The sequence below is a fragment of the Pseudophryne corroboree genome, chromosome 9 (assembly GCF_028390025.1).
Source record: "Pseudophryne corroboree isolate aPseCor3 chromosome 9, aPseCor3.hap2, whole genome shotgun sequence".
Classification (NCBI taxonomy): domain Eukaryota; kingdom Metazoa; phylum Chordata; class Amphibia; order Anura; family Myobatrachidae; genus Pseudophryne; species Pseudophryne corroboree.
The window spans coordinates 112,161,885-112,182,138 of NC_086452.1; the positions used below are offsets into that span (position 1 = coordinate 112,161,885).

Below are 20,254 nucleotides of genomic sequence, written 5' to 3' on the forward strand. Positions count from 1 at the left end.
CCCTTTGGAAAATTCTTGCGTGGAATCTGCCGAATGGAATTGCTTCGTAAGAAGCCACCATTTTTCCCAGGACTCTTGTGCATTGATGTACAGACACCTTTCCTGGTTTTAGGAGGTTCCTGACAAGCTCGGATAACTCCTTGGCTTTTTCCTCCGGGAGAAAAACCTTTTTCTGAACCGTGTCCAGAATCATCCCTAGGAACAGCAGACGAGTTGTCGGCATTAACTGGGATTTTGGAATATTCAGAATCCACCCGTGCTGTTTTAGCACTTCTTGAGACAGTGCTAATCCCATCTCTAGCTGTTCTCTGGACCTCGCCCTTATTAGGAGATCGTCCAAGTATGGGATAATTAATACGCCTTTTCTTCGAAGAAGAATCATCATCTCGGCCATTACCTTTGTAAAGATCCGAGGTGCCGTGGACAATCCGAACGGCAGCGTCTGAAACTGATAGTGACAGTTTTGTACAACGAACCTGAGGTACCCCTGGTGTGAGGGGTAAATTGGAACGTGGAGATACGCATCCTTGATGTCCAAGGATACCATAAAGTCCCCCTCTTCCAGGTTCGCTATCACTGCTCTGAGTGACTCCATTTTGAACTTGAACTTCTTTATGTACAGGTTCAAGGACTTCAGATTTAGAATAGGCCTTACCGAGCCATCCGGCTTCGGTACCACAAAAAGAGTGGAATAATACCCCTTCCCTTGTTGTAGAAGAGGTACCTTGACTATCACCTGCTGAGAGTACAGCTTGTGAATGGCTTCCAAAACCGTCTCCCTTTCGGAGGGGGACGTTGATAAAGCAGACTTCAGGAAACGGCGAGGTGGATCTGTCTCTAATTCCAACCTGTACCCTTGAGATATTATCTGCAGGATCCAGGGATCTACCTGCGAGTGAGCCCACTGCGCGCTGTAATTTTTGAGACGACCGCCCACCGTCCCCGAGTCCGCTTGAGAAGCCCCAGCGTCATGCTGAGGCTTTTGTAGAAGCCGGGGAGGGCTTCTGTTCCTGGGAAGGAGCTGCGTGTTGCTGTCTCTTCCCTCGACCTTTGCCTCGTGGCAGATATGAATAGCCCTTTGCTCTCTTATTTTTAAAGGAACGAAAGGGCTGCGGTTGAAAAGTCGGTGCCTTTTTCTGTTGGGGAGTGACTTGAGGTAGAAAGGTGGATTTCCCGGCTGTAGCCGTGGCCACCAAATCTGATAGACCGACTCCAAATAACTCCTCCCCTTTATACGGCAAAACTTCCATATGCCGTTTTGAATCCGCATCGCCTGTCCACTGTCGCGTCCATAAAGCTCTTCTGGCCGAAATGGACATAGCACTTACCCGTGATGCCAGTGTGCAGATATCCCTCTGTGCATCACGCATATAAAGAAATGCATCCTTTATTTGTTCTAACGACAGTAAAATATTGTCCCTGTCCAGGGTATCAATATTTTCAATCAGGGACTCTGACCAAACTACCCCAGCACTGCCCATCCAGGCAGTCGCTACAGCTGGTCGTAGTATAACACCTGCATGTGTGTATATACTTTTTTGGATATTTTCCATCCTCCTATCTGATGGATCTTTAAGTGCGGCCGTCTCAGGAGAGGGTAACGCCACTTGTTTAGATAAGCGTGTTAGCGCCTTGTCCACCCTAGGAGGTGTTTCCCAGCGCTCCCTAACCTCTGGCGGGAAAGGGTATAATGCCAATAATTTCTTTGAAATTATCAGCTTTTTATCAGGGGCAACCCACGCTTCATTACACACGTCATTTAATTCTTCTGATTCAGGAAAAACTATAGGTAGTTTTTTCATACCCCACATAATACCCTGTTTAGTGGTACCTGTAGTATCAGCTAAATGTAACGCCTCCTTCATTGCCAAAATCATATAACGTGTGGCCCTACTGGAAAATACGGTTGATTCGTCACCGTCACCACTGGAGTCATCGCCTGTGTCTGGGTCTGTGTCGACCGACTGAGGCAAAGGGCGTTTCACAGCCCCTGACGGTGTTTGAGTCGCCTGGACAGGCACTAATTGATTGTCCGGCCGCCTCATGTCGTCAAACGACTGCTTTAGCGTGTTGACACTATCCCGTAGTTCCATAAATAAAGGCATCCATTCTGGTGTCGACTCCCTAGGGGGTGACATCCTCATATTTGGCAATTGCTCCGCCTCCACACCAATATCGTCCTCATACATGTCGACACACACGTACCGACACACAGCAGACACACAGGGAATGCTCCTAACGAAGACAGGACCCACTAGCCCTTTGGGGAGACAGAGGGAGAGTTTGCCAGCACACACCAAAAGCGCTATATATATATCAGGGATAGCCTTATAATAAGTGCTCCCTTATAGCTGCTTTGTTATATCAAAATATCGCCATAAATGTGCCCCCCCCTCTCTGTTTTACCCTGTTTCTGTAGTGCAGTGCAGGGGAGAGACTTGGGAGCCGTCCTGACCAGCGGAGCTGTGAGAGGAAATGGCGCCGTGTGCTGAGGAGATGGGCCCCGCCCCTTTTCTGGCGGGCTCGTCTCCCGCTATTTAGAAAAATTAGGCAGGGGTTAAATATCTCCATATAGCCTCTAGGGCTATATGTGAGGTATTTTTAGCCTTTATAGGTAATCATTTGCCTCCCAGGGCGCCCCCCTCCCAGCGCCCTGCACCCTCAGTGACTGCCGTGTGAAGTGTGCTGAGAGGAAAATGGCGCACAGCTGCAGTGCTGTGCGCTACCTTTTGAAGACTGCAGGAGTCTTCAGCCGCCGATTCTGGACCTCTTCTGACTTCAGCATCTGCAAGGGGGCCGGCGGCGTGGCTCCGGTGACCATCCAGGCTGTACCTGTGATCGTCCCTCTGGAGCTTGATGTCCAGTAGCCAAGAAGCCAATCCATCCTGCACGCAGGTGAGTTGACTCCTTCTCCCCTCAGTCCCTCGCTGCAGTGATCCTGTTGCCAGCAGGAATCACTGTAAAATAAAAAACCTAGCTAAACTTTTTCTAAGCAGCTCTTTAGGAGAGCCACCTAGATTGCACCCTTCTCGGCCGGGCACAAAAATCTAACTGGAGTCTGGAGGAGGGTCATAGGGGGAGGAGCCAGTGCACACCACCTGATCTGAAAAAGCTTTACTTTTTGTGCCCTGTCTCCTGCGGAGCCGCTATTCCCCATGGTCCTTTCAGGAACCCCAGCATCCACTAGGACGATAGAGAAATCCTATTTTCTCTAACATCCATAAGGAATATTGGGGACTTAGTACGATGGGGACGTCCCAAAGCTTCCAGAAAGGGTGCAGCACTGCCTGCCCAAACTGGGTATCCTCTTTGGCCAGGGTATCAAACTTGTAGAACTTCACAAAAGGTGTTCTCCCCAACCAGGTAGCAGCTCAGCATAGATGCAAGGCCGAGATTCCACGGGCAGTGCCCAGGAAGACCCCACTGATCTCGTAGAGTGGGCCTTCAGAGACTATGGAACAGGTAAGGCTGCCGACACATAGACCTGTTGTATAGTCCACTTCAGCCAACAAGCAATATAGGACTGCTTAAAAGCAGGGCAACCCTTTTTCTGTGCATCATGAAGCACAAGCCAGGAATCATACTTTCTTATCCGAGCCGTCCTTTTGATATAAATCTTCAAGGCTCGCACAGCATCCAATGACCCCGGAGGAGTAGCAGTGCCAAAACCGGACGGGACGACAATCTGTTGATTCAAGTGTAACACAGACAACCGTTGGCAGGAACTGCTGCCTAGTCCTGAGCTCCACTCTGCCAGGGACAGCAACATCACAGTCTTCCACGTGAAGTACTTGTCTTCTACCGTCATCACAGGTTCAAACCAGGAGGAATGTAGAAATTCCAACACTACACTCAAATCCCAAGGTGCCGTGGGCGGCACAAAAGATGGTTGTATGTGGAGTACCCATTGCAAGAAGGTGTTAACCTCCTGCAATACTGTCAACTTCTTCTGAAAGAAAATTGAGAGAGCTGAAATCTGGACCTTAATGGAACTCAGACATAAGCCCTTATCCACACCAGCCTGCAGGAAACGCAAGAAACGTCCCAAGTGGAACCCTGCAGGTGGATACGTGCATTCCTCGCACCAAGAGACATATCTTCTCCAGATATGATAGTGTTTTGACATCACAGGCTTTCTGGCCTGAACCATGATTTCAATAACTTTTGGAAAAGCCTTTGTGAGCTAGGATGTTCTGCTCAACCTCCATACCGTCAAACGAAGTCGCCTTAAGTCCAGGTAGACGAACAGTCCTTGAAGAAGATCCCTTCTCATTGGCAGAGGCCAAGGGTCTGCCAAAGACATGTCCAGAAGATCCGCATACCATGCCCTCCGAGGCCAATTCGGGGGGAAACAATTGCCTGGACTCTGATTCCAGATTCGCTTTATCACCCTCGGGAGCAATGGAATCGGACTAAACAGGTAGACCAGTGCATCCACTGCCATCGCCTGAGGGTCCCTTGTTCTTCAACAATACCAGGCAGCCCCACAGGTTGGTGATCTGCTGAAACACCTGTTGGTGGGGGCCCCACTCTCCTGTGTGGAGCTTGTGACTACTCAGGAAGTCCGCTTCCCAGTTGTCCACCCCCGGAAAGAAGGCAGACATTTCTCTTGCATTTCTTTCTGCCCAGAGGAGTATCCTGGACACATCTCGCATGCAGGCTCTGCTTTTTGTTCCTCCTTGTCGATTTTTGTAAGCCACAGCCGTGGCGTTGTCCAACGGAACTTGAACAGCTCGTTCCCCGAGCAGAGGAGAGGCCTGAAGCAGAGAGTGTTGTAGACCGCCCGAAGTTCCAGAATGTTGATCGGAAATAGGACTTCGTGGGCTGTCCACCTGCCCAGGAACGGAGCCTCTTGGGTGACAGCTCCCCATCCTCTCAGACTCGCATCTGTTGTGAGGATCCAATTCTGAATCCCGAAACTTCGACCTTCCGGCAGGTTTGAGGACCGTAGCCACTACAGGGGGAAAATCATGGCTTGAGGTGATAAACGTATTATTCGGTGCATCCGAAGATGTGAGCCGGACCACTTGCTCAGGAGATCCAATTGAAATGTTCTGGCATGGAACCTTCCGTACTGGATCGCCTCGTATGAGGCTACCATCTTTCCCAACAATCTTATGCAAAGATAGATGGATATCAGAGTAGGCCGTAGAACCGCTCGGACCATCTCCTGGAGCCTCCTTGCTTTGTCCTCTAGGAAGAACACTGAGCCACAGTATCCAGAAACATTCCCAGGAACAGGAGCCGCTGAGTAGGCTCCAGGTGGGACTTCTGTAAATTGAGGATCCACCCATGGCGTGACAGAAGCTGAATAGAGCGGTCTATTTTGAGCATTAGAAACTCCCTGAATCTAGCTTTTATCAAGTGATCGTCTAGGTAAGGGATAATATTGACCACAGTGACTCGGAGCAGGATCATCATCTCCACCATTGGGCCATTCCACATCAAATCAACACAACCATTTTCATGACCATCACCGATTTCAATGAAATTTGCTGTGCTTGTTAGGTCTGACGAGAAACTAATTTACACCAAATTTCAACATCATAGGTGTGATATTTTTGGGGAGGAGCCATTCAAAAAATAAGAATTTACTTACCGATAATTCTATTTCTCGGAGTCCGTAGTGGATGCTGGGGTTCCTGAAAGGACCATGGGGAATAGCGGCTCCGCAGGAGACAGGGCACAAAAAGTAAAGCTTTAGGATCAGGTGGTGTGCACTGGCTCCTCCCCCTATGACCCTCCTCCAAGCCAGTTAGGTACTGTGCCCGGACGAGCGTACACAATAAGGGAGGAATTTTGAATCCCGGGTAAGACTCATACCAGCCACACCAATCACACCGTACAACTTGTGATCTAAAACCCAGTTACAGTATGATAACAGCGGAGCCTCTGAAAAGATGGCTCACAACAATAATAACCCGATTTTTGTAACTATGTACAAGTATTGCAGATAATCCGCACTTGGGATGGGCGCCCAGCATCCACTACGGACTCCGAGAAATAGAATTATCGGTAAGTAAATTCTTATTTTCTCTATCGTCCTAGTGGATGCTGGGGTTCCTGAAAGGACCATGGGGATTATACCAAAGCTCCCAAACGGGCGGGAGAGTGCGGATGACTCTGCAGCACCGAATGAGAGAACTCCAGGTCCTCTTTTGCCAGGATATCAAATTTGTAGAATTTTACAAACGTGTTCTCCCCTGACCACGTATCTGCTCGGCAGAGTTGTAATGCCGAGACCTCTCGGGCAGCCGCCCAAGATGAGCCCACCTTCCTTGTGGAATGGGCCTTAACCGATTTAGACTGTGGCAGGCCTGCCTCAGAATGTGCAAGTTGAATTGTGTTACAAATCCAACGAGCAATCGACTGCTTAGAAGCAGGCGCACCCAACTTGTTGGGTGCATACAGTATAAACAGCGAGTCAGATTTTCTGACTCCAGCTGTCCTGGAACATATTTTCAGGGCCCTGACAACTTCTAGCAACTTGGAGTCCTCCAAGTCCCTAGTAGGTGCAAGGCACCACAATAAGCTGGTTCAGGTGAAACACTGACACCACCTTAGGGAGAGAACTGGGGACGAGTCCGCAGCTCTGCCCTGTCCGAATGGACAAACAGATATGGGCTTTTTTTGAGAAAAAACCACCAATTTGACACTCGCCTGGTCCAGGCCAGGGCCAAGAGCATGGTCACTTTTTATGTGAGATGCTTCAAATCCACATATTTGACTGGTTTTAAACCAATGTGATTTGAGGAATCCCAGAACTACGTTGAGATCCCACAGTGCCACTGGAGGCACAAAAAAGGGGTTTGTATATGCAATACTCCCTTGACAAACTTCTGGACTTCAGGAACTGAAGCCAATTCTTTCTGGAAGAAAATTTACAGGGCCGAATTTGAACCTTAATGGACCCCAATTTGAGGCCCATAGACACTCCTGTTTTCAGGAAATGCAGGAAACGACCGAGTTGAAATTTCTTTGTGGGGCCTTCCTGGCCTCACACCACGCAACATATTTTCGCCACACGTGGTGATAATGTTGTGCGGTCACCTCCTTTCTGGCTTTGACCAGGGTAGGAATGACCTCTTCCGGAATGCCTTTTTTCCTTTAGGATCCGGCTTTCCATTGCCATGCCGACAAACGCAGCTGCGGTAAGTCTTGGAACAGACATGGTACTTGCTGAAGCAAGTCCCTTCTTAGCGGCAGAGGCCATAAGACCTCTGTAAGCATCTCTTGAAGTTCCGGGTACCAAGTCCTTCTTGGCCAATCCGGAGCCATGAGTATAGTTCTTACTCCTCTACGTCTTATAATTCTCAGCACCTTAGGTATGAGAAGCAGAGGAGGGAACACATACACCGACTGGTACACCCACGGTGTTACCAGAAACGTCCACATCTATTGCCTGAGAGTCTCTTGACCTGGTGCAATACCTGTCCCATTTTTTGTTCAGACGGGACGCCATCATGTCCACCTTTGGTATTTCCCAACGGTTTACAATCATGTGGAAAAAACTTCTCAATGAAGTTTCCACTCTCCCGGGTGGAGGATCGTGCTGAGGAAGTCTGCTTCCCAGTTTCCATTCCCGGGATGAAAAACTGCTGACAGTGTTATCACATGATTTTCCGCCCAGCGAAAAGTCCTTGCAGTTTCTGCCATTGCCCTCCTGCTTCTTGTGTCGCCCTGTCTGTTTACGTGGGCGACTGCCGTGATGTTTTTCCCACTGGATCAATACCGGCTGACCTTGAAGCAGAGGTCTTGCTAAGCTTAGAGCATTATAATTTTACCCTTAGCTCCAGTATATTTATGTGGAGAAAAGTCTCCATACTTGATCACACTCCCTGGAAATTTTTCCCTTGTGTGACTGCTCCCCAGCCTCTCAGGCTGGGCTCCGTGGTTACCAGCATCCAATCCTGAATGCCGAATCTGCGGCCCTCTAGAAGATGAGCACTCTATAACCACCACAGGAGAGACACCCTTGTCCTTGGATATTGGGTTATCCGCTGATGCATCTGAAGATGCGATCCGGACCATTTTTCCAGCAGATCCCACTGAAAAGTTCTTACGTGAAATCTGCTGAATGGAATTGCTTCGTAGGAAGCCACCATTTTTACCAGGACCCTTGTGCAATGATGCACTGTTTTTAGGAGGTTCCTGACTTGCTCGGAAATCTCCCTGGCTTTCTCTTCCGGGAGAAACACCTTTTTCTGGACTGTGTCCAGAATCATCCCTAGGCACAGCAGACGTGTCGTCGGGATCAGCTGCGATTTTGGAATATTTAGAATCCACCCGTGCTGATTGTAGCAGTATCCGAGATAGTGCTACTCCGACCTCCAACTGTTCCCTGGACTATGCCCCTATCAGGAGATCGTCCAAGTAAGGGATAATTAAGACGCCTTTTCTTCGAAGAAGAATCATCATTTCGGCCATTACCTTGGTAAAGACCCCGGGGTGCCGTGGACAATCCAAACGGCAGCGTCTGAAACTGATAGTGACAGTTCTGCACCACGAACCTGAGGTACCCTTAGTGAGAAGGGCAAATTTGGGACATAGAGGTAAGCATCCCTGATGTCCCGGGACACTATATAGTCCCCTTCTTCCTGGTTCGTTATCACTGCTCTGAGTGACTTCATCTTAATTTGAACCTTTGTAAGTGTTCAAAAAAAAAATTTTTAGAATAAGTCTCACCTAGCCTTCTGGCTTCAGTACCACAATATAGTGTGGAATAATACCCCTTTTCTGTAGTAGGAGGGGTAATTTAATTATCACCTGCTGGGAATACAGCTTGTGAATTTTTTCCCATACTACCTCCTTGTCGGAGGGAGACTTGGTAAAGCAGACTTCAGGAGCCTGCGAAGGGGAAACGTCTCGACATTCCCATCTGTACCCCCGGGATACTACTTGTAGGATCCAGGGGTCCTGTACGGTCTCAGCGCCATGCTGAGAACTTGTCAGACGCGGTGGAACGCTTCTGTTCCTGGGAATGGGCTGCCTGCTGCAGTCTTCTTCCCTTTCCTCTATCCCTGGGCAGATATGATCTTATAGGGACGAGAGGACTGAGGCTGAAAAGACGGTGTCTTTTTCTGCAGATGATGTGACTTAGGGTAAAAAACGGTGGATTTTCCAGCAGTTGCCGTGACCACCAGGTCCGATGGACCGACCCCAAACAAGTCCTCTTCCTTTATACGGCCATACTGTGCCGTTTGGAATCTGCATCACCTGACCACTGTCGTGTCCATAACATCTTCTGGCAGTTATGGACATCGCGTTTATTCATGATGCCAGAGTGCAAATATCCCTCTGTGCATCTCGCATATATAGCAATGCTCTATAGTCAATAAAATACTGTCCCTGTCAAGGGTATCAATATTTTTAGTCAGGGAATCCGACCAAGCCACCCTAGCTCTGCACATCCAGGCTGAGGCGATCGCTGGCCGCAGTATAACACCAGTATGTGTGTATATACTTTTTATTATATTTTCCAGCCTTGTCAGCTGGTCCTTGAGGACGGCCCTATCTATAGACGGTACCGCCACTTGTTTTGATAAGCGTGTGAGCGCCTTATCCACCTTAAGGGGTGTTTCCCAACGCGCCCTAACTTCTGGCGGGAAAGGGTATACCGCCCATAATTTTCTATCGGGGGGAACCCACGCATCATGGTGCATTGGCCGGGAAACGAACCCGGGCCTCCCGCGTGGCAGGCGAGAATTCTACCACTGAACCACCAATGCTCACACACTTTATTTAATTTATCTGATTCAGGAAAAACTATGGTAGTTTTTTCACATCCCACATAATACCCTCTTTTGTGGTACTTGTAGTATCAGAAATACGTAACACCTCCTTCATTGCCTTTAACGTGTGGCCCTAATAAGGAATACGTTTGTTTATTCACCGTCGACACTGGATTCAGTGTCCCTGTCTGTGTCTGTGTCGACCGACTAAAGTAAACGGGCGTTTTAAAAACCCTTGACGGTGTTTTTGAGACGTCTGGACCGTACTAATTGTTTGTCGGCCGTCTCATGTCGTCAACCGACTTTGCAGCGTGTTGACATTATCACGTAATTTCCTAAATAAGCCATCCATTCCGGTGTCGACTCCCTAGAGAGTGACATCACCATTACAGGCAATTGCTCCGCCTCCACGCCAATATCGTCCTCATACATGTCGACACACACGTACCGACACACAGCAGACACACAGGGAATGCTCTATACGAAGACAGGACCCACTAGCCCTTTGGGGAGACAGAGGGAGAGTCTGCCAGCACACACCAAAAAGCGCTATATATGACAGGGATAGCCTTATGATTAAGTGCTCCCTTATAGCTGCTTTTATATTAATATATATATATATATATAGCCATTTATTTTGCCCCCCCTCTCTGTTATACCCTGTTTCTGTAGTGCAGTGCAGGGGAGAGACCTGGGAGCCTTCCTGACCAGCGGAGCTGTGACAGAAAATGGCGCCGTGTGCTGAGGAGATAGGCCCCGCCCCTTTTCCGGCGGGCTCGCCTCCCGCTATTTAGTACATTTAGGCAGGGGTAAATATCTCCATATAGCCTCTGGGGCTATATGTGAGGTATTTTTAGCCTTTTTAAAGGTTTTCATTTGCCTCCCAGGGCGCCCCCCCCCCAGCGCCCTGCACCCTCAGTGACTGCCGTGTGAAGTGTGCTGAGAGGAAAATGGCGCACAGCTGCAGTGCTGTGCGCTACCTTAAGAAGACTGCAGGAGTCTTCAGCCGCCGATTCTGGACCTCTTCTTGCTTCAGCATCTGTGAGGGGGCCGGCGGCGTGGCTCCGGTGACCATCCAGGCTGTACCTGTGATCGTCCCTCTGGAGCTTCATGTCCAGTAGCCAAGAAGCCAATCCATCCTGCACGCAGGTGAGTTCACTTCTTCTCCCCTCTGTCCCTCGTTGCAGTGATCCTGTTGCCAGCAGGAATCACTGTAAAATAAAAAACCTAAGCTAAACTCTCTAAGCAGCTCTTTATGAGAGCCACCTAGAATTGCACCCTTCTCGGCCGGGCACAAAATCTAACTGGCTTGGAGGAGGGTCATAGGGGGAGGAGCCAGTGCACACCACCTGATCCTAAAGCTTTACTTTTTGTGCCCTGTCTCCTGCGGAGCCGCTATTCCCCATGGTCCTTTCAGGAACCCCAGCATCCACTAGGACGATAGAGAAATTAAAATATGCAATTTTACTGCCGCGGGGGTCTTTTCGTTTGCCTGTAACTTGAGTTCTAATTAAGACCGAGAGATGAAATTAGTGTCATTTTGAAGCTTATGACTAGATCTTTTCACTTCAAATTTTAATTGTTAGTACTAAAAAAAAGTTTAATAACCTTTCACCTCAATATTTTTAAAAAGGGATTTTTTTTATTTTATTTTTTTAATGAGTTCTCCCATATTTCATTTAAACATGTACCAAATTTCACTTTGGGACTCCCATGGGATAATGCTATAACAATAATTTACTGACAAGCAGGCAGCTAAATTATACAAAATTCTCACTTGCAGACAGTATATTATAAAGTTTTTAAAAACAGCAATATACTAACAGTAGACCCAATAACTACAACAGGACGTGTGCACACCATTACAGAAAGAGAAACTCTGTCTGCAACTTCAAAACTAAACTCATGGAAAGCATGAACAAAACCTGGTATGTATGTATGTAATATGATATATCACAACGATGAACTAGGACAGGGGTTCTCAAACTCGGTCCCCAGGACCCCACACAGTGCATGTTTTGCAGGTAACCCAGCAGGTGCACAGGTGTATTAATTACTCCCTGACACATTATAAAAGGTCCACAGGTAGAGCTAATTATTTCACTTGCAATTCTGTGAGGAGACCTGCAAAACATGCACTGTGTGGGGTCCTGAGGACAGAGTTTGAGAAACTGTGAACTAGGAGAATGTCGGGTTTCCCTGGGTATTTGTAGGATGGGGATGGTCCTCGTTGGTGGAGAAAGCAGACCTTTACTAATTCGTACTTTTCATCAACGTCAAGAACACATGCTACCCACCACTATGCATCATACACACAAGTGACAAATCCTTTAATGTCTTTAAATTCTACTTCGTCCTCCAGTAAACAAACTTGTTCCACTTTCGAAGATGTAGAGTAGAAATAAACTTTAGTTGACAGAGTAGTTGTTGAGAAGGGAGTAAAGGAATGTAGTTTCTGGGTTCCAACAATTGTGCGGGATTGCTCAGATCGAGCTTCCAGGAACTTCTCTTCTGCCTCGTGGTCAGCTGAACTGGCGTACTTGAAAGACAGCTGGAACATTCTCAACGGCCCAATCAAACAATTGTCGAAAAGTCACTTCACCTTAGGAAAGACCAGCAGCATTTCGGGTGGAAACGTGTTGGTACTCAGGGGCACACAGCGGACTCCATAGTTTCCTGTCTACCAACACCTGGACTGCTGAACTTCACCAGAAATTGACTCCAAAGCACTTTTCCGGAGAGACGCTTGGTGACTATTAAAGAACTTGTTTGAGAGAGGTTTGTTCGGTTCTCAGACCCGCTGGTAATTACTTTGGCTCTCCGCTATAACAGGACTGTGGAAGCCCTTTCTGCATGTTTTATGTTTATGTTTTCCATGTGTGTCAATAAGAGACATTAAATTGTGAATTTACCACACATGTTGCTCATTTCTCTTTTGCATGTTAACCTGATTATGGAATTATATTGACTGAGGACAGACTCATGTTGATGTCCATACAAGGATACGGGTTGTATTTTCTTTTTATTTTCTTGTGTTCAGTGTTACTGTGGCTATTGTACACAGTGGTGGGCGCTCAAAAGAACATATCCCCATTACCTTGTATGTGTCCGGTAGTTTTTGGGATGCTTTGGAGAGGTACCCCCAGGGGATTGTGTACCTAGAAGATGCCCTGTGATCGCTCTGCGCAATCTAGAGGCTGTCCAAAGGAACCATTCTTGTTTATCCTGGTCAAAGGTTAAACTTTTTTTTAGTACTACCTTAATAAATTAAAATTAAAGTGAAAAGATCTAGTCATAAGCTTGAAAATGACACTAATTTCATATTTCTGTCTTAATTAGAACTCAAGATACATGCAAACGAAAAGACCCCAGCTGCAGTAAAATTGCATATTTTGGTCATTTTTAAATGGCTCCACCTCCAAAAATATCCAACCTATGATGATAAAATTTGGTGTAGATTAGTATTCCCCCCATCCTACTGGTACAACAAATTTCATAAAAATCGGAGAGGGTCAGTAAAATTTTTATGTTTTTTCGAGTTGATTTGATATGGAATGACCCCATTACCTTCCTGAAGACCCTCGGTGCTGTGGACAGGCCGAAGGGTAGTGCCTGGAACTGGTAGTGATCGTTCAGCAGGGCAAACCGCAGGTAAGCCATGTTGAGGTGGCCAAATCGGGATATGGAGATAAGCGTTCTTCCAGACCCGCAACCACTGCTCGCAAGGTTTCTATCTTGAACCTGAAAACCGTTAGGTAAGGGTACAAGGATTTTAGATTAAAAATGGGCCTTACCGAACCGTCCGGTTTCAGTACCACAAACAGGTTGGGTAGTAACCCTTTCCCTGTTGTTGTAGGGTCACTGGAACAATGACCTGGGACTGGACCAACTTTAGGATTGCCGGTTGCAGCATAACTCGTGTATTCTTCAAAACTGGTAAGCTTGATCTGAAAAATTGTTGGGGAGGAGTGCTGTCGAACTCCAGCTTGTAGCCCTGAGATATTAGATACTTTACCCAGGCATCCTGGCAGGAGCTTTCCCAGATGCGACTGAAGTGACACAGTCTAGCTCCCACCTCGAGATCCCCTTGGGGTGGGGGGAAGAGTCATGCTGAAGCCTTAAAGGGGGTATACACGGGAGAGATGTGTGCTGAGCGAACCGCTCAGCACACATCTCTCCCGGCACAGCGCGATGTGTGCTGAGCGATGCGGGGGGGGGGGAGAACAGGGGCCGCTCATTTCACCCAGCGGGTGAAATGAGCGACCTGCTAGTTTGCCCTGCATGCAGGCTCAATCTAGCAGCGGCGATAGCGATGTTCGGGGCCGCGCGTCGCTATCGCTGAGGGGGCTACACACGAGTGATCTGTGCTTAAAATCTAAGCAATCTGGTCAGATTGCTTAGATTTTAAGCATGGATCTCTCTGTGAGTACCCCCCTTTAGAGGAAGCTGAACTGGTGCTTTGTTCCTGAGAACCTGTGGCGGCTGGTTTTCTCGTCTTACCTCTGGTGCCTCTTAGCGCATTGGAGGTGCCTCTGGCTCTTGATCTGAACCTGTTCGTCCGAAAGGACTGTGTTGGCGGTCCCAGAGGGAAGAAACATGGATTTTCCTGCAGTAACCTTAGACATCCACGTATCCAACTCAACCCCGAATAGCCACTCCCCTGAGAAAGGTAGAGACTGCACACTGCGCTTGGAATCAGCGTCCACTATCCTCTGACGCAGCCAAAAGGCTCTGTGCGCCGGCACTGCCATGGTAGTAGCCCTAGCGTTAATAGTGCCCATCTCCTTGAGAGTCACACAGGACACGTGCAGTGTCTTGAATGTGGTTTATGAGAGTCACGGTAGCGACCAGAGGCCTTCTTGAATTTGAGTTGCCCATGTATGAATGATATGCGTCATCCAGCAACCCTCTGTCACAGGTCTTTGTGATACGCCGGCCGCTGTGTAAATAGACTAGTGTAAACTCTAGCTTCCTATCCCCAAGGTCCTTTAATGCAAAGGAGCCCAGAGCTTGCAGTACCACCTTTTTTGATAGGCGAGAGACTGATACGTCTACGGCGGGGGATTTCCTAATTTTCCTACCTTCAGGGGCAAATGGGAAAGTGTGCAAAAACCGTTTTGTCACCTGATATTTTTTATCAGGATTTTTCCAGGTTAGTTTAAACATGTCAACTAGTTCCTTAGAAACAGAGAACGTCACACTGATTTTTTTTTCAGTGCTAAGGAAAACGACTGCTGTACTGCGTCGTCTTCCAAGTGGATTTTTAACACATCCATGATAGCAAGTATGAGGGGCTCAAATCCCTGTGCAGAAGGCAAATCCTCTAATAGGATCCAATTCCTCCCCCTCCTGTAACTTTGTCAGATTCTGAGAGTAAATAAGGCAGCCAACGTTTTTGGGGCCCTGAACTAGGGAGGGGGGGCTGTTTTTTATCTGCCTTTGCAGCTAGGTCTGCTACAGCCTGCTGCAGTAGTTGTGTCTTTTGATTATTAACAGTGAGCTGGGATAACATGTCTGCCATCATGGATTTTATGGCACCGAGCCAGGATGGCTCCTAACCCTCCCCCCAGTCTCCTCACTAACTTTGGAGGATTGGCTGCATTTTTCACATGACTGGGAACCCAGCCGTAGAGGGAGATTATCTGGTGTGACATACACTGCATAATTGGCGTTTTACCACGTTTACAGTAGACAACACACACACAGACCAGTATTACAATAGCAAGCCTGCCCTTACTGTATGTGAGGAGACACAGAGAGAGGAACAGAACACCCAAGTTTGGCAGACTCCATGACGCTGCAGACTGTCTTTATCACGGTGTAACACTGGATTCTTGTCCTTTAAAAGGACACTAGTGTGTGTATATAATAGCGTCTCTCACCCTTATTTACACCACTGCACCAGTTTCCTGCGTACCCATGAGTGTCTAGAGGAGCAGTCTGTCCTTGCTGCTTCAGCTGTAAGCAGCGGAAGGCGGCCAAACGCCGCTGGTCCCGCTCTGAAGCTCCGCCCCCTGCAATGGCGCCGGAGCTATGCAATTATTTAAACTGGCTATGTCTCCTAACATGTGTAAAACATAAATGTGTTTTCACGACCGCTGCCAGAGTACACAGGGGGGATATAGCGGATCCCTCCGTGGAGCGTCCGTATGCCACCCCTGCGATTGCGCTGCACCAAGTTCCTAGTGGGGCCCCCACTCTTCTCACCTTCAGGCATTGTTAGGGGTGAGCGGCGTGCTGCAATTGCATTCGCCAAGGCGTAACGCCCTGATATACCAACCACCTCTCAGGACTGTGGTCCTGCAGCGGGGAAGCGGCTCTGTGCCTCAAGAGACCGGTAACCCCACCCCCCTTAACTCCCATGGTGCAGGTATACTGTTGTCCAAACAGTATACCGAAAATAACAGTTTAAAATAAACTGAAGAAAAATACTATGGAGCTCCAGAGCATGCATCCTCTCCTGAGGGCACATTTTTCTAAACTGGCTGTGGGATGGGGCATAGAGGGGAGAAGCAAGCACACCCAATTGAATACATTTTAAGTGCACCAGCTCCTTTGGACCGCATCTATACCCCATTGTACTAAGTCCCCAATATCCCTTATGGATGTTAGAGAAAAGGAAAATATTCTTACCTGGTTAAATCCTTTTCTTCGACTCCATAGGGAACACAGGGTTGACAATGGGTGTAGCATGGAGAGAAGAGTCTGGGCACCAATATTTATTTCCCAGCAGCCCAGGGTTCCCTGCCTCTATACCATGCCATCAGCCAATGGCAGCCAGCAATGTTAACAAGCCCACGGCAAGGGGCAAGCAGAAGGAGTGGGAGAAAGGACACTGGCACACTCCGTAACACACAACAATGAGCAGAGAACCGGCAGAGGAACCAAACCCGCAAGCCAGGTGCTTCGGGGTAGACGCTTTGTCTCCTATGGGAGTTCAAGTAAACATGATTTTGGTACTTACCAGATAAATCCTTTTCTTTGAATCCACAGCGGGCACTGGAGCAGTGTTAGGATTATGGAAGAGGCGTTCGCAGGGACAGGCACATTTAAATATTTAAATTAGTAACTCTCCACCCCCTCTATACTCCCAAAGGTAACTGTTTTTTTACTGAGCCGGACAGGAGCGATCGAGTGGATGAACAATAGAGAATTACACATAATGGACAATCAAGTTGACACAATGTAACGGACAACTAAACAGTTGACACGACAATAGATAACAATCACCTTAACATTTGAACAAGTCGGTGAGAATGTGTTACCATAAGATCTACTGTACTTACCACAAGACAGGTGAAAACTGCTTTGGGTGGGCGTCCAGTGCCCCCTGTGGATTCAAAGAAAAGGATTTATCTGGTAAGTACCAAAACCCTATTTTCTTTTTCATCCACTAGGGGTCACTGGAGTACTCCTGGGATGTACCAAAGTTTCCCCCTTGGGGGGGGGTGACCATGTAGCCGCACAGCAAAGTTGCGTTGTAGAAGCTCCACGACCTGGTGCCCATGAAGTTCCCACAGAGCGTGTGGAATAAGCTGAAACTAATGTAGGCGGTTGTAGCCTGGCATAAAGGTAAGTCTGACGTATGGTCAGCTTAATCCATCTGGCCATGGTCTGCTTGGAAGCTGGCCAACCCATCTTGAATGCATCCTAGAGAACAAACAATGTATCCATTTGATGTTCGGGCTACATAAACGCGTAGTGCGTGTACCAGATCCAAAGTAGCTGGAGATCCTGCACCTTCTAATAATACCGGAACTACGATTGGTTGATTGATGTGAAAAGAAGATACACCTTTGGTAGGAAAGTGGGATTCGTTCGAAGTTCCACTCTATGAAGAAACACCAAATATGGTGGCTTGCATGACAAGGCACCCAATTCTGAAACACGCCTAGCTGAAGATAAGGCTAGAAGAAAAATAAATGGACAAGGCAGAAACCTGCACCTTTAGGGTAGATATACGTAGTCCTCCATCTAACCCAGTCTGTAAAAATAGCAAAAGACGGGATAACTTGAAAGATGTTGGAAAATTCCGAGCTTCACACCACCCTATATAGGCACGCCATATCCTCTGATAATGGAGCTGCCGTAACTGGCTTTCTAGCACACAACATGGTTGGTATAATCGATTCTGGAATGCCCTCTCGTCTCAAGAGTGGTTTCAGCAGCCAAGCTAAAATGGGGTACAGGAACGGACACTGTTGTAGCAGGTCTGGACATAGCAAGATCGTCCACGGATCGTCTGCAAGTATACCTCGGAAATACGAGAACCACGCTCTACGAGGCCAATGAGGCGCCACTAGTATGACTGTCGCTGGACTCTCATTTGATCCGCTTTAGCAAACGAGGAAGCAGCGGAAAATGTGGAAACAGATACACAAGGCTGTAAGGCCACGCGCTGGACCAACATCTGAAACACTTCTGAATTTAATGCCCATTCTCCTGGATGAAAATCCTGACTGCTGAGATAATCCACCTACCAGTTGTCCACTCCTGGAATAAACACTGCAGACTATGGGGCAGATGTATTAACCTGGAGAAGGCATAAGGAAGTGATAAACCAGTGATACGTGCAAGGTGATACACGCACCAGCCAATCAGCTCCAATATGTAAATTAACAGTTAGGATCTGATTGGCTGCTGCCTTTATCACCTTGCACATATCACTGGTTTATCACTTCCTTATGCCTACTCCAGGTTAATACATCTGCCCCTATTATCACTTGGTGATGCTCAGCACAATTCAGGATTCAAGCAACTTCCCGCATGGCCATGCAACTTCAAGCTCTTCCTTGTTTGTTGATGTATGCGACTGCCGTCGCGTTGTCTGACTGGACCTGGACAGTCTGAGACTGGAGCATGTGCATTGCCTGTCGCAGCGCGTTGTAAATTGCCCTGAGTTCCAGGACATTCATACCCTTTTCACACCGCACAATTAACCCGGTATCGACCCGGCATACTGCCGGGTCGGCGTGCGGTGTGAAAAGGGCATAGCCGAGATCGCGGGTCGCCTGACCCGGCAATTCAACCCGGGAATAAAGCAGTGTTATACCCGGGTTGAATACCGGGTCAGTGGCTGTGTAAACTGGCTCCCGGGTCGATGCGTCCCGGGACCAGTTTACTACAGCAGGGAGAGGCGGCGCGGAGATGATCTCATCTCCCAGCGCCGCCTCCACCTCCATCTCCCGCTGCTATGGCAACCCGCCCGGCATATTGCCGGGTCGGGGAAGCCTGCAAACAGCTGCCAATGCCGGATCCCACCCAGGAAGGACCCGTTTCCAATTCCCGGGTGGGATCCGGGATGGGATTGGCAGTATGAAAGGGGTATTATTGACGGTAATCTCTCTCTGTCTGACCAGAGACCCTGAAGCTGACAATTTTGGACCACTGCTCCCCAAACCTCAGACTTGCGTCAGTCGTCAGAATTATCCGATTCCAGACTCCGAACCTTTTTCCTGCGGTGAGATTGTGTACTTGGAGCCACCAGAGTAGCGATACTCTGGCCCTTGGAGACAACTGCATCATCTGATGCATTTGTACATGCGAGCTTGACCACTGTGCGAGAATATCCAGTTGAAAAGGACGTGAGTGAAATCTTCCAAACTGGAGTGCTTCGAAAGACGCCATCATCTTTCCTAACAGTCGAATGCACGAGACTGTCCGTGGTTTAAGCACTACCTGTACCAGATGACGAATATTTTGTGCTTTCTGTTCTGGCAGGCAAATTTGTTGATCCACCGTATAGAGAATCACTCCCAGGAGTTTAAGTCTTTGAGATGGAATCAGGCTTGATTTCTTAAAGTTGACAATCCAACCGTGCTGAATTCGTACACTGTACGTTAGTACGGCATGTTGAATGAGTATCTGTTGAGACGGAGCTTTGATGAACAGATCGTCTAAGTACGGAACTATCATCACTCCCAGGGATCAGAGAGATGAGCTATTATAGCGGACATCATTTTTATGAATACCCGAGGCGCTGATGAGAGGCCAAGTGGTAGTACCTGAAATTGATAATGGTTTTGTTGTACTGCAAACCTTACCACCTGATGCGGTGGCCAAATTGGAATGTGTAAGTACACATCCTTGAGATCCAGCTAAATCATGAATTCCTGTGGCTCTAAACCTGCAATCACTGACCGCAGGGATTCCATCTTGAATCTGTAATAAGTGACGTACTGATTGAGACCCTTTAGGTTCAATATCGGTCTGACAGTCATCCGGCTTTGGTACTACAAAGAGACTGGAATAATAACCTTGACCCTGTTGGTGAACTGGAACCGGAATCAAAACTGCTGAATCTACGACAAATCGAACTCTATTTTGTAACCTTTGAAAAACTAAATTGCAGATCCATCCATCTGTGGATTTCTGAAACCACGCCAAGTGAAACGTCTGAAGGCATGCTCCCACAACTGAAGATCCGAGATGAGTTGGAAGCCCGTCATGCCACTGGCTTGTTGACGTTCTTAGCGTCCAGACGACGGTTAGTGGTTTGTTGAAAACGACGTCATCTACCACGT

The 20,254-nt window shown here is 47.9% G+C and overlaps 1 protein-coding gene and 1 non-coding gene across 2 annotated transcripts in view; both read right to left on the reverse strand.

The window, feature by feature from the left end:
- The window catches only part of LOC134957687 (ATP-dependent RNA helicase A protein-like), a 699,701-nt gene that overhangs the window by 146,309 nt on the left and 533,138 nt on the right, over positions 1-20,254 (reverse strand). The gene's annotated exons all lie outside the window — the stretch shown is intronic.
- On the reverse strand, positions 9,658-9,728 carry TRNAG-GCC (transfer RNA glycine (anticodon GCC)). The gene has a single exon. It is a non-coding gene; the product is annotated as a tRNA-Gly (tRNA).